General features: G+C 40.6%; 1 long non-coding RNA gene and 1 pseudogene across 2 annotated transcripts; one reads left to right on the top strand and one right to left on the bottom strand.

The window, feature by feature from the left end:
• Positions 1–67: 67 nt before the first annotated feature.
• On the top strand, positions 68–11,613 carry LOC105294572. Of its 2 annotated transcripts, none has more exons than XR_002781248.1 (6): positions 68–480; positions 812–967; positions 1,384–1,440; positions 5,632–5,773; positions 6,017–6,159; positions 8,074–11,613. It is a non-coding gene; the product is annotated as an uncharacterized LOC105294572 (long non-coding RNA). The 2 variants fall into 2 exon arrangements; XR_896074.2 differs by having other exon boundaries at positions 106–480; positions 6,070–6,159.
• Positions 2,189–2,307, bottom strand: LOC111742285 (annotated as a pseudogene).
• Positions 11,614–12,967: the final 1,354 nt, after the last annotated feature.

Below are 12,967 nucleotides of genomic sequence, written 5' to 3'. Positions count from 1 at the left end.
TGTGGGCGACTCTGCGCCGTGGAGCCGCGTGGACCCTCCCTGCCCGTCGCCCCAGCGCTGTCCAGCAGAGCTGCCGGCCGTCCCGGGAAAGCCCGGCTCTGCACAGTCCCGGGGCCGGGAGCTCTTCGCTGCGGCCAGGCTGCCTGCCTTTGTCCTCAGCCTCCTGCTTTGCGCTCGTAGAAATGCTGCCTGAGGTTTCTGGCGGCTGCGTGTTCCTAGAAAGCCAGGTCCGGGGCCCCTGGTGGAGGTTCCAGCTAAAGGGAATTTGTCCCCTAGGCTCTGCTGGAACAAAGCAATGCGCCCAGAAGGCGGACGGCTTCAGGGACAGGAATCTCACCGGGAAGAACCCCCTCCTGCCCTCCAACCTATGACCCGAGACCCGAGACCCATCCGAGCTTGGAAGAGGCAGAAGAAACCCAGAAAAGAAGCAGATCGCGCAGAGAGGCCAAGGCTCGAGTGATTTCACCACGTTCAGAAGCCGTGAGTCACTTTGTAGAAGAGAGAAGGGAGCTGGGGCTGAGAGCGGTGGCGAGGGACGGACTGCGTGAGAAATGTCACCTGTTGGTGGGATGCTGGGGGAGTCCGCGGCTGGGAAGCTTTTCATCTTCAACCCCCGCCCCCAAAAGGCACCTTCTCCTCTCTTCTTTGTCCACTCATTCTTTCCAGAACCTGGGCAACTTTCTAACCTCGTCCAGTCACCGTGTCTGGCATGCTGGAGATGTGCTGTTTTGTCTTTCCTGATCTTACAGAGTCAAGAGAAGTAGTTCAGGGAAGGTTTGCCAAGATTATCTATTTTTGTCTCATTTGACAGGAGGGGAAAAAAAGACGTGAAAACGGAAATGACCTGTCTAGGGTCAACAAGAGCTGATTGGGAGAAATCGGAGGCCTGGACTCCTGGCTTGGTGCTGTCCACACAATCACACTGATAGAAATTTCATCTGAAGAGATCCTTTTGAGAAACAACCAAGTGAGAAGAAACAATTTTTAAAGAGACCTACGTTTAAGGCACCTATCTGTTTTTCCAAAGCTTTATGAGGATTCTTGGACTCAAGGGGTTAACATTATTGGTAGTGAAACACACAAAATAGCCTTTTGGGTTTTTCCCCCCCTGCAATATCAGCTTTAATGTAGGCACCACATGTCATCTTTTGAGATGCTATTATTTGCTCGATAATTCGGGTTTAAATGTTTCTGTGTTAGTGATAATTAAAGCAGTAGGGAACATTGCAGGTTGGAGGGGTTGCAGAGGGTTGGACGTTACCTTCCCCTCCCTCTCTGTGATCAAAGATTACCAGCTGGTGTGTAGAGTTTTTAGGAGGAGAATCATGGAGCTGCAGGGCCAGCCAGCTCTCACTGTTCTGTCCCCCTTCGCTCCCCTCCTAGGTATGCCTCCCAAGTTTCAATGCTATTCTACGAACACGGAAAATGAAAAGATCTCAGGTGAGTTGTTTCTTTGATCCCCTATTTTATTTTCCAGGGGATTTCATGGCTTTTGTAAGTGTGTTCACATGTTAAGATGGAAAAGTGGAAATTGATTTTTTTTTTAAAAAAAAGCTTACAGGTAAATTAAGAGTGACTGAGAGACACCTGACTAGCAGGCAGAGGTGGCTGTTATCTGTGTAGGTCAAGTAATCGTCAAAGGCGAACAGCACATGTGTCTTTGATCTTCCTGCTCTACACAGGATTTTCATTGGCCACAAGGAAAAACCAGCCAGTTATTCCTGGGACAAGGGAGACTTCCTGGCGTTGGAGTTTGGGAAGAAAGTCTTTGAAGGTCTTCGATAGGGAAGAACCTAGTAGCAACTCTTTTGTTGCCAGTAATTGTTCTTCATTGGCAGTGAAGGGCAGAGCCCAGTGAGGTTTTATTAGGGACCAAGACATTGTGGATGCTGTAAGAGCTCTCTGAACACACGCTTCGATCCAAGGACAAAACCTAAGACTGTGTGGAGGAATGAAGGAAATGGACAGCATGTCCTTAAAATAACTCCTTCAGCTATACGGGGTGGACAGCAGATAGTTCAAAGTCACAGTCTTTGCAAATGTTTATGCCCTATCCAGTCTTACTTTTATTTTATTTATTTACTTTTATTTTTATATTTTTTAGGTGAGGACAACCCTTGGTTGACCTCACAGATTGCAAGGACCTTGTCAGCTTACAATCCCTTTTTTGTTTATGTTTTATTTTTTACGTCTACAGCACCTGGTCTTCCTAGGTGGTCTCCCATCCAAGTACTAACCAGGCCCGACCCTGCTTAGCTTCCGAGATCAGACGGGACTGGGCTTGTTCAGGGTGGCGTGGCCATAGACTCCAGTCATGTTTTTGAAGATTGTGGTAGTCTCACTCTGGGGACTTTCCCATCCAGCCTCCCATCTGTACGGGGCCAAGTGGTCCTCCCGTGAGGATAAAAAAAAATTTTTTTAAATAATAATTTGACATTTTAACCATTTTTAAGTACGCTATTCAGTGGAATTAAATAAATACATTTATAATATTGTGCAGCCATCACCACCATTCATTCCCTTAGCTCTTTTAATTTCGCGAACCTGAAACTCTGTACCCATTAAACAGTAACTTCCCACTCCTCCCTCACCCCGTCACTGGCAACCACCATTCTATTCTCTGCCAATCTGTTTTTGACTATTCTAGGTACTTCTATATGTGGTGTCATACAGTATTTACCCTTTTGTGACTGTCTTATTTCACTTAGCATAATGTCTTCAAGGTTCATCCATGTGGTATCTATGTGAAAACTCCCTCCCTTTTATGGCTAAATAATATTCCATTATATGCATACCTCATTCGTCTGTCTATGGAGACTTGGGTTGCTTCCACATTTTAGCTATTGTGAATAATGCTGCTATAAACGTGGGTGTTTACATATTTCTTCAAGACCCTGCTTTCAGCCCTTTGGGGTATATACCCAGAAATGGAATTGCCGGGTTATATGGGAATTCCGTTTTTAATTTTTTGAGGACCTGCCACACTCTTTTCCAAAGCTACTGTACCATGTCACATCCCCAGCAACAGTGCATAGGGTTCCAGTTTTTCCACATCTTATCCAACACTTGTTATTTTGTGTTTTTGTATGTGTGTGTGTGTTTTAAGTAGCCATTCTAATGGATGTAAGGTGATATTTCATTGTTTCAATTCTCATTCCCCTAATTATCACTGAGGTTGAGCATCTTTTTATGTGCTAATTTGCCATTACTGTATCTTCTTTGGAGAAATGTCTGTTCAAATTCTTTGCCCATTTTAAGTCTTCCAATCCATAAACATGGGTGTGTTTCCAGTTAGTTATGTCTTTAATTTCTTTCGGCAACCTTTTGTAGTTTTCATTGTACAAGTCTTTTACCTTTTTTGTTAATTCCTAAGTATTTTATTCTTTTTGATGTTATTGTAAATTAATCGTTTCTGTAATTTCCTTTTCAAATTGTTATTATTGTCTAGAAACGCAGCTGTTTTTTTGTGTTGACTTTGTGTCCTGCTACTTTGCCGAATTCATTTATTAGCACTAAAAGCTTTTTTGCGTGTGTGTGGACTCTAGGGTTTTCTACATATAATGTCATATCATTTTTGAATAGATGTAATTTTACTTTTTCTTCTCCAATTTGAAAGTCTTTAATTTCTTTTTCTTGAATAATCGCTCTGGCTACAACTTCAATACTATATTAAATAGAAGTGGCGAAAGTAGGCATCCTTGTCTTATTCCTGATCTTAGAGGAAAAGCTTTCAGTATTTCACCATCAAGTGTGATGTCAGCTGTGGGTTTGTCATATGTGGCTTTTATTATGTTGAGGTAGTTTCCTATTATTCCTACTTCATTGAATGTTTTTATTATGAATGGGTATTGAATTTTGTCAGATGCGTTTTCTGTATCAGTTGACATGATCACGTGATTTTCCTCTTTATTCTTTAATGTGTGGTGTATTACTTTAATTGATATTTGTATTTTCCACCATCCTCACATTCAAAGAAAAAATCCCACTTGGTCATTCTGTATAATTCTTTTAATACGCTGCTGAATTTGGCTTGCTAGAATTTTGTTGAGGATTTTTGCATCACTATTCATAAGGAATATTGATCTGTAGTTTGCTTGCAGCATCTTTTGGTTTTGGTATTGGAGTAATGCTGGCTTCATACACTGAATTAGGAAATGTTCGCTTCTTCAATATTTTGGAAAAGTTTGGGAAGGATTGGGATTAGCTCTTTTTTAAACGTTTGGTAGAATGAACCAGCGAAGCCATCAGGTCCAGGACTTTTATTCGTTGGGACATTTTTCATTACTGCTCCAATCTGCTTACTAATTATAAGTCTATTCAGATTGTCTATTTTCTTCGTGATATGGTCTTGGTAAGTTTTGCGTTTCTAAGGATTTGTCCATTTCATCTTGGTTTTCCGATTTGTTGGTGTACAGTTGTTCACGATACTCTCTTATAATATCCCTTATCTCAGCAGAATCAGTAATAATGCCCTTGCTTTCACTTCCGATTGAATAATTTCAGTCTTCTCTTTTTTTTCCCTCAATCCATCTAGGTAAAAATTTGTCAATTTTGTTCATCTTTTCAAAAAAAAAAAAACCCCAGCTTTTGTTTTCATTTTCTCTATTCTTCTATTTTCTATTTTGTTTATTTCTGCTCTAATCTTTTTTATTATCTTCCTTCCGCTAGGTTCGGGTTTAATTTGTTCTTTTTCTAGTTCTTTAAGTTGTAAGGCTAGGTTGTCGATCCGAGGTCTTTCCTGTTTTTGATGTAACTGCTCAAGCTGTACAGGTGATCGCCCGCACGTCTTCATTGGCCTCCCTGTTGTCTTCAGTAGCCACACCCACCACCTGTGGCGAGCAGAAGATACATTCCAGTGTTTTTCTCCCATCGGAAGAAAACAATACGTTGTTTTGAATGAGAAAAAAAAAAAACAACAGATAAATTAACTTTATTACCGTGTAAATTGGTAGGATGTATATATTATTTATTTTAAAATAAGGGGTGCTCAAAACTTCACTGCCACGGTGGTGAGGAAGTGTTTTGGAGATCACTCAGCCTGAGTCCCAAGTTACTCCGTCACGTGGTCCCAAATCCCTCTGTGGCCCTTAGTCTCCAACAGCCCTAAGCCCAGATCCACTGCTGTGTGCTCCTCAGGCCTCTGACTTTGCTTATGCACTGGTGCCACATCAGTGAACATTTACCATTCAGAGGAGCCTAACCTGACAATACAGAATAAAGCTGTATTTTCTACCTTTATTTAATACTGATTATAGTGAACCTGGCATAGTTCTCATAATATCTTATTACAGGATAAATGTTCAAAAATATGACCTGTCTCCCTACTATGATGTAAGCTCCTTAAAGCAGGAAAAAAAGGATTGATGTAGCTTAACATTCCTGGCAAGCTAGGAGAGTTTCAGACACATAGTAGGAACTGTAAAATTTTGATTTGTTTGTTTGAATTAATACGTTGATACACTGTCTAGCTTTTCCTGCCGTGATATCACTTTATCTCACAAAGTAAAATAAAGGTATAGAATAGGCAACCTATATAATATTTATGGTAAACTCTCAACATAAACGTGTTAAGAATTATTTCCCAGATATCTCTTTCATGCCACACATAACTGATCTCTTTGGCTCGAACAGAAATGTGCTGGTCAGGGATCCATATCATTCAAGGATATGACTGCGAACTTCACCCTGGATGACTGGCTACAACTGACTGGCACGCAGAGGCCCCTGTACCAGGCTGTGATGCGGGAGAACTGCGCTCAGCTGGTCTCAGTGGGTGAGTGGTTTTCCCTGTGTCATGCTACACCAGCATGCATTTCTTTTCCTATTCTTAGCTGCCCAAATTGACGGCCCTTGGTGGAGCGTAATGATACTTGTATGTACATCCATCTCATCAGCCAAAGGTGGTTGTTCCCATTGGGCCCAGAGATCATTTTTGTGTTCTCATCTCCCTAACGAAAGGCTCAGATGGGCACCTTTATCTTATGGCTCCTGAAGCTGCACCTTCCTTGTCCTTCAGGGGCCCCGATGTCCAAGCAGTTTGCCCGATGTCTCATCCTGTCTCACTCACAGGGTGTTGTTTCACCAAGCCAGAGGTGATCTCCAGGCTGGAGCAAAGGGAAGAGCTGTGGCCATTGGAAGGTTCCCAGGCCGAGTGATCAGGTGAGTTAGTCATTACTAGACGAAAAAAGAAGCCAGTGGAAATCAGGTTCCAGAAGGCTGGCTCAGAGGTCGGGACCCTTGGTCTGTATCTCAGTAACTCTGTCTGGGGCCCTCCGACCTTTGGAAGTAAGCTCGCCTCATGTAGCCTGGCTCACACCTGTGTTCATCACTCAGGTTCCAGCGCTTTCCTTTTCTGCCTGACTTCGGGAAGTTGACCGTCTTGTGCCCAGTGTTGAACCCCTGCCTGCTTCATCTCAGACCTTAGTTCTTGGTTTCTCTTTCTCAAATATTCATTTTCCCTCCATTTTCATGGACTGTTTAACGTCCCCCAAGCATTAATGAATTTATTTATTATTTATTAATTCCGCAGATATTCCCACTACATGTTACTCAAGTTCTTGGTGCTGTTGCTCAAAAACTCATCATAAATTCCATCGGATCAGTCTCCTAAGTCTTACTCAGACACTTTCCACACATCCGCACCTCGTCCTGACGTTTGCCTTTCTAGATCCTGAAGAAAGGGCGTAGGACTGTGCCTCCATGTAGTTCATGTTTATCGTGCTTATTTTTACACATACTTATGTTTGAGCTGAAGTTTCACCTCTGTTTGGAAGTGCTTAATCAATCTAGCCAACATGAATCCCTCCCTTCTTACAATTCCCACTTCACCTAGTGGCTAAGTCACAGCAACTCAGATTTGATCATATACTGTGACAACAGAGAGCATCTGGTTATTGCCTGAGGCTTTTGTCCCCATCTGAAGGATCTCTTTTTACTCTTTCATAGATATATAGTAGATATGTTCTAATATTGACACTGATAGGTATGTTTATTTAGAAAGCATTTTATAAGCACATGAGCCTACGTCACGTTCCTGTAGCTTCTAATTCCTAGGGTATATAGATTGTCATGGAACCATGAAAGTTTGTACCCTAAGTTTTGAATAAATTTCCAGGTAATCCTGATGCATACTGCTTCTTGAGGGCTACCAACTATATATCTACTTAGACAAATTCAAATACAACTGGAGATACAGTAAAATCTGTCAGGAGCATAGGTTGTAGTTAGGAGAGGTAAACAAAATCGTTTGATATATTTTGAAATTCAGAGTTATCAGGTACTATTTGGATACAGTTAATGCTTTCCAAGTGTGTTAATGAGAAGTATAGGAAGTGACTACTTTCACTGTTTGAGAAAATGGACTTTAAGAGTCATGATTTGAAAAAGTATGTGTATGAATGTGTGTGTATGTGTGTGAGAGAGAGAGAGAGAGAGGGAGAGAGGCTAGGGAAAGATGCATTTCCTGGAGTACTCTGAGTTTTTAGTAGTAACGAAGCTGCAAAGCAGTCTAGCTGAGTGTAATCTGTATTACACTTGTAACTCGTGATTGGAAATAAATATTAAAAAAAATTATTGTGTATTTTTGTAACGGTATCTTGAACAACTGATGCAAGTCTTATTTTATCCATTGGCATGTAGATAGTGGGCTGTTATCTATATAGACATAGATAATCGGTTTTATCCCACACTTAAGACTTCCTGCGATATTTCTTCTGAACAGTCATGTATGCTAATAGTCTTGTCACTCTACTTCCTGTTCATGGTTTTTATTGGGCTCACCCCAATATCTGAGTTTCTGTATAATGCTTTTCCTTCAGTTCATCATTTCCTGTGTTTAGTTTCCCCTTCTATTTTTGGTTCTAAAGGTCATATTTTTAAAATAGCAAATAGGTGTTTGTTCATTGCTAGTTGTCCTCTTCCTTTTTTACTATAGCAGGTGTTTTCTGTTTATGCTTGAGATTTCATCCTAGGAGCTTGTGCTTGAAAATCGAGAATCAATTATATAATAAATAATACTTACATAAGAAATGTGTTAACATTTTAAAAGTATACTTAATTTTTTTTTATTTCTAGAAGTCAGTAAATTTGATGGTCAACTAGACAGAAACCAGGAAAACCAAGGTAAACATTTGTGGCAAGTTTTTCATCAACCCAAAAACACTGACTAAGAAGGGAGATAATGTTTTCAGAAAAAGATTTACTTGACACAAACCCGGTTTCTGCAAGAAAAACACCCTGTCGATAGGGCTCATGTGGAACGAATTTGGAAAATGTTTCACAATTAATTACTAGTGATAAGAATCACTCAAGTAAGAACTCTGATGAAATAAATGCATGTGGGAAATTGCTTCTTGATAATAAGCAAGAAAACACTCGTATTGGAAGGAGAGCTGATGTATGTAACCGAGGTGGGAAATGCCTAAGTCATAATGAGGACTTGCCTGAGCAACAGAAAACTCAAACTTTAAGACCACCTTTCAGAGATAATGAATACAGAGAAGCCTTCGTTAATAAGGCAGCTGTCATTACACCTAAAAGGGCTCAAACAGAAGAGAAATCCTGGAATTACAAGGAATATGGAGAAAATATCAGTGATGGGTCAACCTTTGAAGTTCATTAGGAAACTCACACAAGTGGGAATCACCCTGAAGGTAATTAGTATGAGAAGTGAACCCTCTTTAAACATCAGAAAGTTAACATGGGAGCAGAAAACCCACGAATCTAATGAAAATGAGAATAATTTCCACAAGAAGTTACATCTCAACTCCATAAAACCCACAGAGGAGAGAAACTTTTGAATGTCGTTTTTGCAAGAAAGCTTTTAACCAGAAGTCGCATCACACTCAACATCAGAAGATACACACAAGAGAGAAACCATGTGAAAGTAATAAATGTGGGAAAACCTTCCAGAAATCACAACCCACTGACCCTCAGGGAATTCTGGGAGAGAAACTCGATGAATGTGATAAAGCCCCTGTGAACTCAGCCTTACCTGATCAGCAGAAAATGTTGTCAAAAAAGAAGCTTTATGTGTGCATCAGAGATTTCATACAGGAGAGAAGCCCTGTCAGTGTAATGAGTGTGGGAAATCCTATGCAAAATCAAACTTCAGTTGTCACCAGAGAACTCATTCACATGGGAGAAACCGTATGAGAGTGAGAATTGTTGGAAATCTTTCTATATGAAATCAAACCTAACAAAATATAAAAAAATGGGAGAAAATTTTCATATGTAATGAATGTGTGAAAACTTTTTTGACGGAAGTCACAATTTGCTAACTATTAGAGAACACACATGGGAGAAACCCTATAAATATAATGAATGTAGAAAATCCTTCTATAAGCAGCCCTACATGTACTTCATGGGAAGCACACAGAAGAGAAATCCTATAAATGTACTGAGTGTGGCAAATCCTTCTGCTGTAAGTCAGCCCTAATTATACATTAGGTATCTCATATAGGGAAGAAACCCTATGACTGTAATGTATGTGGGAAAACCTGCGTGAAGCCAAATCTCACTAAACGTGAAAAAATTCACACAGGTTTGAAACCCTATGAATGTAATGAGTGTGGCAAATCCTTTTCTATGAATTCTATCCTTACTGTACGTCAGAGAACTCACACAGGGGAGAAACCCTGTGAACGTAATGAATGTGGGAAATCCTTCTGCAAGAAGTCAGCTCTCGCTAAAAATCAGGTAATTCACACAAGAGAGACACTCTAAATTGCATCAAATGTGGAAAATTCTGTCACATTGTGTCGCATCATAGAGAACTCATGGGAGAAACCTTACAAATGTAGTAATATGGAGACTCCCTTTATGTATAAATTCAGTCTATAGTTGACACCAGAGGGTACACATGGGGTAGAGGGTGGAGGGCTGTCCATGAATGGAATGAACATTGGAAAATTTGTGCATGCTTTGCTAAATATCAGCAAATTCTATGGAGAGAGAGCTCTGAGAACATCCTGTATATTAGTATCTGCCTACAAATCAAATATATGTCTCAGAGAAATCATGAGGAAAAACATAAAGAATATAACAAAAGTATAAAACATTTACAAACTCGCAACTTACTGAACACGAGGTAATTGATATTGGAGTGAAAAAATATATGTTTTGTATGCATGAAAGCTTTCAAGAAAAAAACTTTTATTTTTAAAGAAAGGAATTAATACAGAGGAGAAACCTATCAATTTAGGAAATGTGGATAAGTTATTTTTCTCTAGAAATAATATAATACTAGAAGTCACGATTGTGATGTGGTACCAAATTTTGAAAATGTGACATAATGTATAGCTTATACTAATGGTACTCATTGTTAGAATATGAAGCCTTTGAAAAACACAAGTTGCAGCAGCAAGGTGAAGGCATTGGACCCTTGAAGAGAGTACTTGAGGTAAGCAAGGCTTAGGTCAGAAACCAAGGAAGCAGCAAAGATTAATGAGGACGTGTCAGAGGTCACAGAGTAGCTAGAAGGGGCTCCCACTGGCCAAATTTGAGGTAACTCGATGGTCAAATGGGATGACCGTAATTGCCTATAACATTTGAGTAAACAAAAATCTGAGTCCATAGCGATACACAGAAAACGTTAAAGCGGCTAAGCTCATTCCCACCATTGGAAGCAAATCTCACACAAACTCCTTACTCTGTACTTAGGGGGAAAGAATTCGGTTTTCAGCCTGTCCTTTTAGTAGAAGCAGTTGTCTCTCTCCAGTTGTGGTAAGGCTGTCCGTTATTGAAAAATGTCAGCTAATAAATGTAGAAGGAATGACCATTTGACAGATTACTAATTCACCCTTAGTGCATCTAGGCAAAGATTGTCAGTAGATGTTAGAATCACCAGATTCTAAGGAGACAGGCTATTCGTGTAGTGCCAGAGTATTGCCCATGGATATCTCACTCACTGTACCTAGAAAAAGTGTACCTTTACAATGGAATGATCTAGTGCCCACTTTAACCAGGTGACCGCATGTAGCATCGCTCATAGCAGTAGTTCCGTTACATGCCTCTTGATGAGATGCACTCTAGTGTTCTTGCCAGAACACTTAACGTGAATCCAATCCCGCGTTCGGTCTCTTAGTTTACAGGAAATAAGGCAGATGGAGGAAACAATCAGACAGATAAGGAACGCGGGGTATTCTACAAGACAACTGACAACTGGCCCCTTCAAGAGGCAATGTCATTTTAAAAAAGAAGGTGAGGGACTATTTTTGATTCAGAGAAACTAGTGAGACAATCAAATGCAGGTCATGAACCTTGACTGGATTAAAAAAGACATCTACATAGCTATTTTGGAGGCAATTAAAGGAATTTAGATGTGGAATTGGTATTAGACAATACTTGGGGAAGTAGAGTTAATTTTCTTAAGTGCGATAATTGTGGTTATGAATATTCGTGGTTGTTTCTGGGATGTGTGCTGAATACAGAGAGGTGAACTGTTATGATGTTTGCAGCTTTAGGGTGGTTCAAGACAAAATGATACATAAGTAGATGGATCAGAAATAGTCCAATTCTAGCACTTATTGAAGTTAGTGGTAGGTAAATGGGCGTTCACTATATTTTTCTTTAAAGAACTCTGAAAAAAATTGATTAAAAGTCTTGGGAAAGTACCACACTAATCTATTCTCTTACTGTTTTCTGGCATACATAGATAATTTTCCCATTGTTATTGGTCTACTCTCAATAACAACCAAACAACGCCTTTTTAAAAAGTGACTGTCTTGGGTTTAGCTGGTTTAATGACAGCATGCTCGTGAGCTATGCAAAGGCAGGCTACGGCGCTGCCGACGACCCAAGGCTTGCTCGGGAGTAGCTGGACAGCAGTGCTCACTATGCAGAAGGTGGTTCTGTGCATGGAAATGCGCTTCTCATTCCTACTCCCGATGGTTGCAACGGGGCCTCCAGAGTAGGCTTCCAGATGCCCTGCCCGACTTCCTTGAGCAGGTGGGCAGGCCGCTCCCTGTTTCTTGTTGGAGAGACTTGATGTGGCCCGTGATCTCTCTCTACCAGGATTCTGTCGGGCTGGGCATATGACCTGGCACGGGCCAATGGGATGTTTCGGAAAGTATTCTCGGTGACGTGGGGGAAAGGGCTTGTTATTGTTTGTCGTGAGCACAATGGCATCGTCCATCTGGATACCACCGTTGGTCGCATCTTGTGAATCAGGGCTGGTACTCTGGGGACGGTGAGCAGAGGTAGAGAAGCCGCGGACAGTGATGGCGCAGAGTGAATTAACCAGCTCTGAAGCTGTATCAGGAAGACCTGGGGTCAGGAGTCCCCCTTATACCTGGAGCTCTAAGGCGTCCTCACATTGCAGAGGTGTATTTTTTTTTTTAATTATGTGATTCAGAAGTGTTAGATACAGGAATTTGGATGCAAGAACGATTTTTTTATTTTTTTTTTGGAAAATGATTCAGTGACTGATTCTGCCATGTAAATTTCCATGAAACAATGAAATGATGCTGTTTCTTGTTTGAAAGAAATAGAACACAGGAAATTTCCTTCTGGTACCTATTTGCAAATTAAGTATTCTTTCTCTTTACAGGAGCCAACTATTTTAAAATTTAAATAAATTGTCCATTGTGCATTTCCCACTTTTCCTTGACAAGATGTGGCTTGATAGAAGTGTCTGATTTTTATTTTTCTGGTGAATTGCTTGTCTCTACACCATTTAATTAATCTATTGTTTTTTGTTCCTGATTTGAAGTACTGTCTGTATCATGGATGAAATCTTCATTCGTAGTGGCTTTGCTTTATTCTGCTGACTTCTTCCCCACATCTTTCCAGAAAGAGAAGCTGAGACCCTAGAGCTGGCACATTCCCTGGTGACCAATCACAGCACCTGTCCTTTCAGCCCAGTTTAGTTGTCCCTGGGATGGACACTTAATCTAAGAGAGATCAGTGAGAGCCAAGGCGAGTTGTTACTGGGGCTTTTTGTATAGTAGATAACTGTGGACCAGAGGTT

Source organism: Pteropus vampyrus, unplaced genomic scaffold (assembly GCF_000151845.1).
Source record: "Pteropus vampyrus isolate Shadow unplaced genomic scaffold, Pvam_2.0 Scaffold90, whole genome shotgun sequence".
Taxonomy (NCBI): Eukaryota; Metazoa; Chordata; class Mammalia; order Chiroptera; family Pteropodidae; genus Pteropus; species Pteropus vampyrus.
The sequence above is the reverse complement of the archived record's forward strand: the minus strand, read 5'-3'. Positions and strand labels throughout refer to the sequence as shown.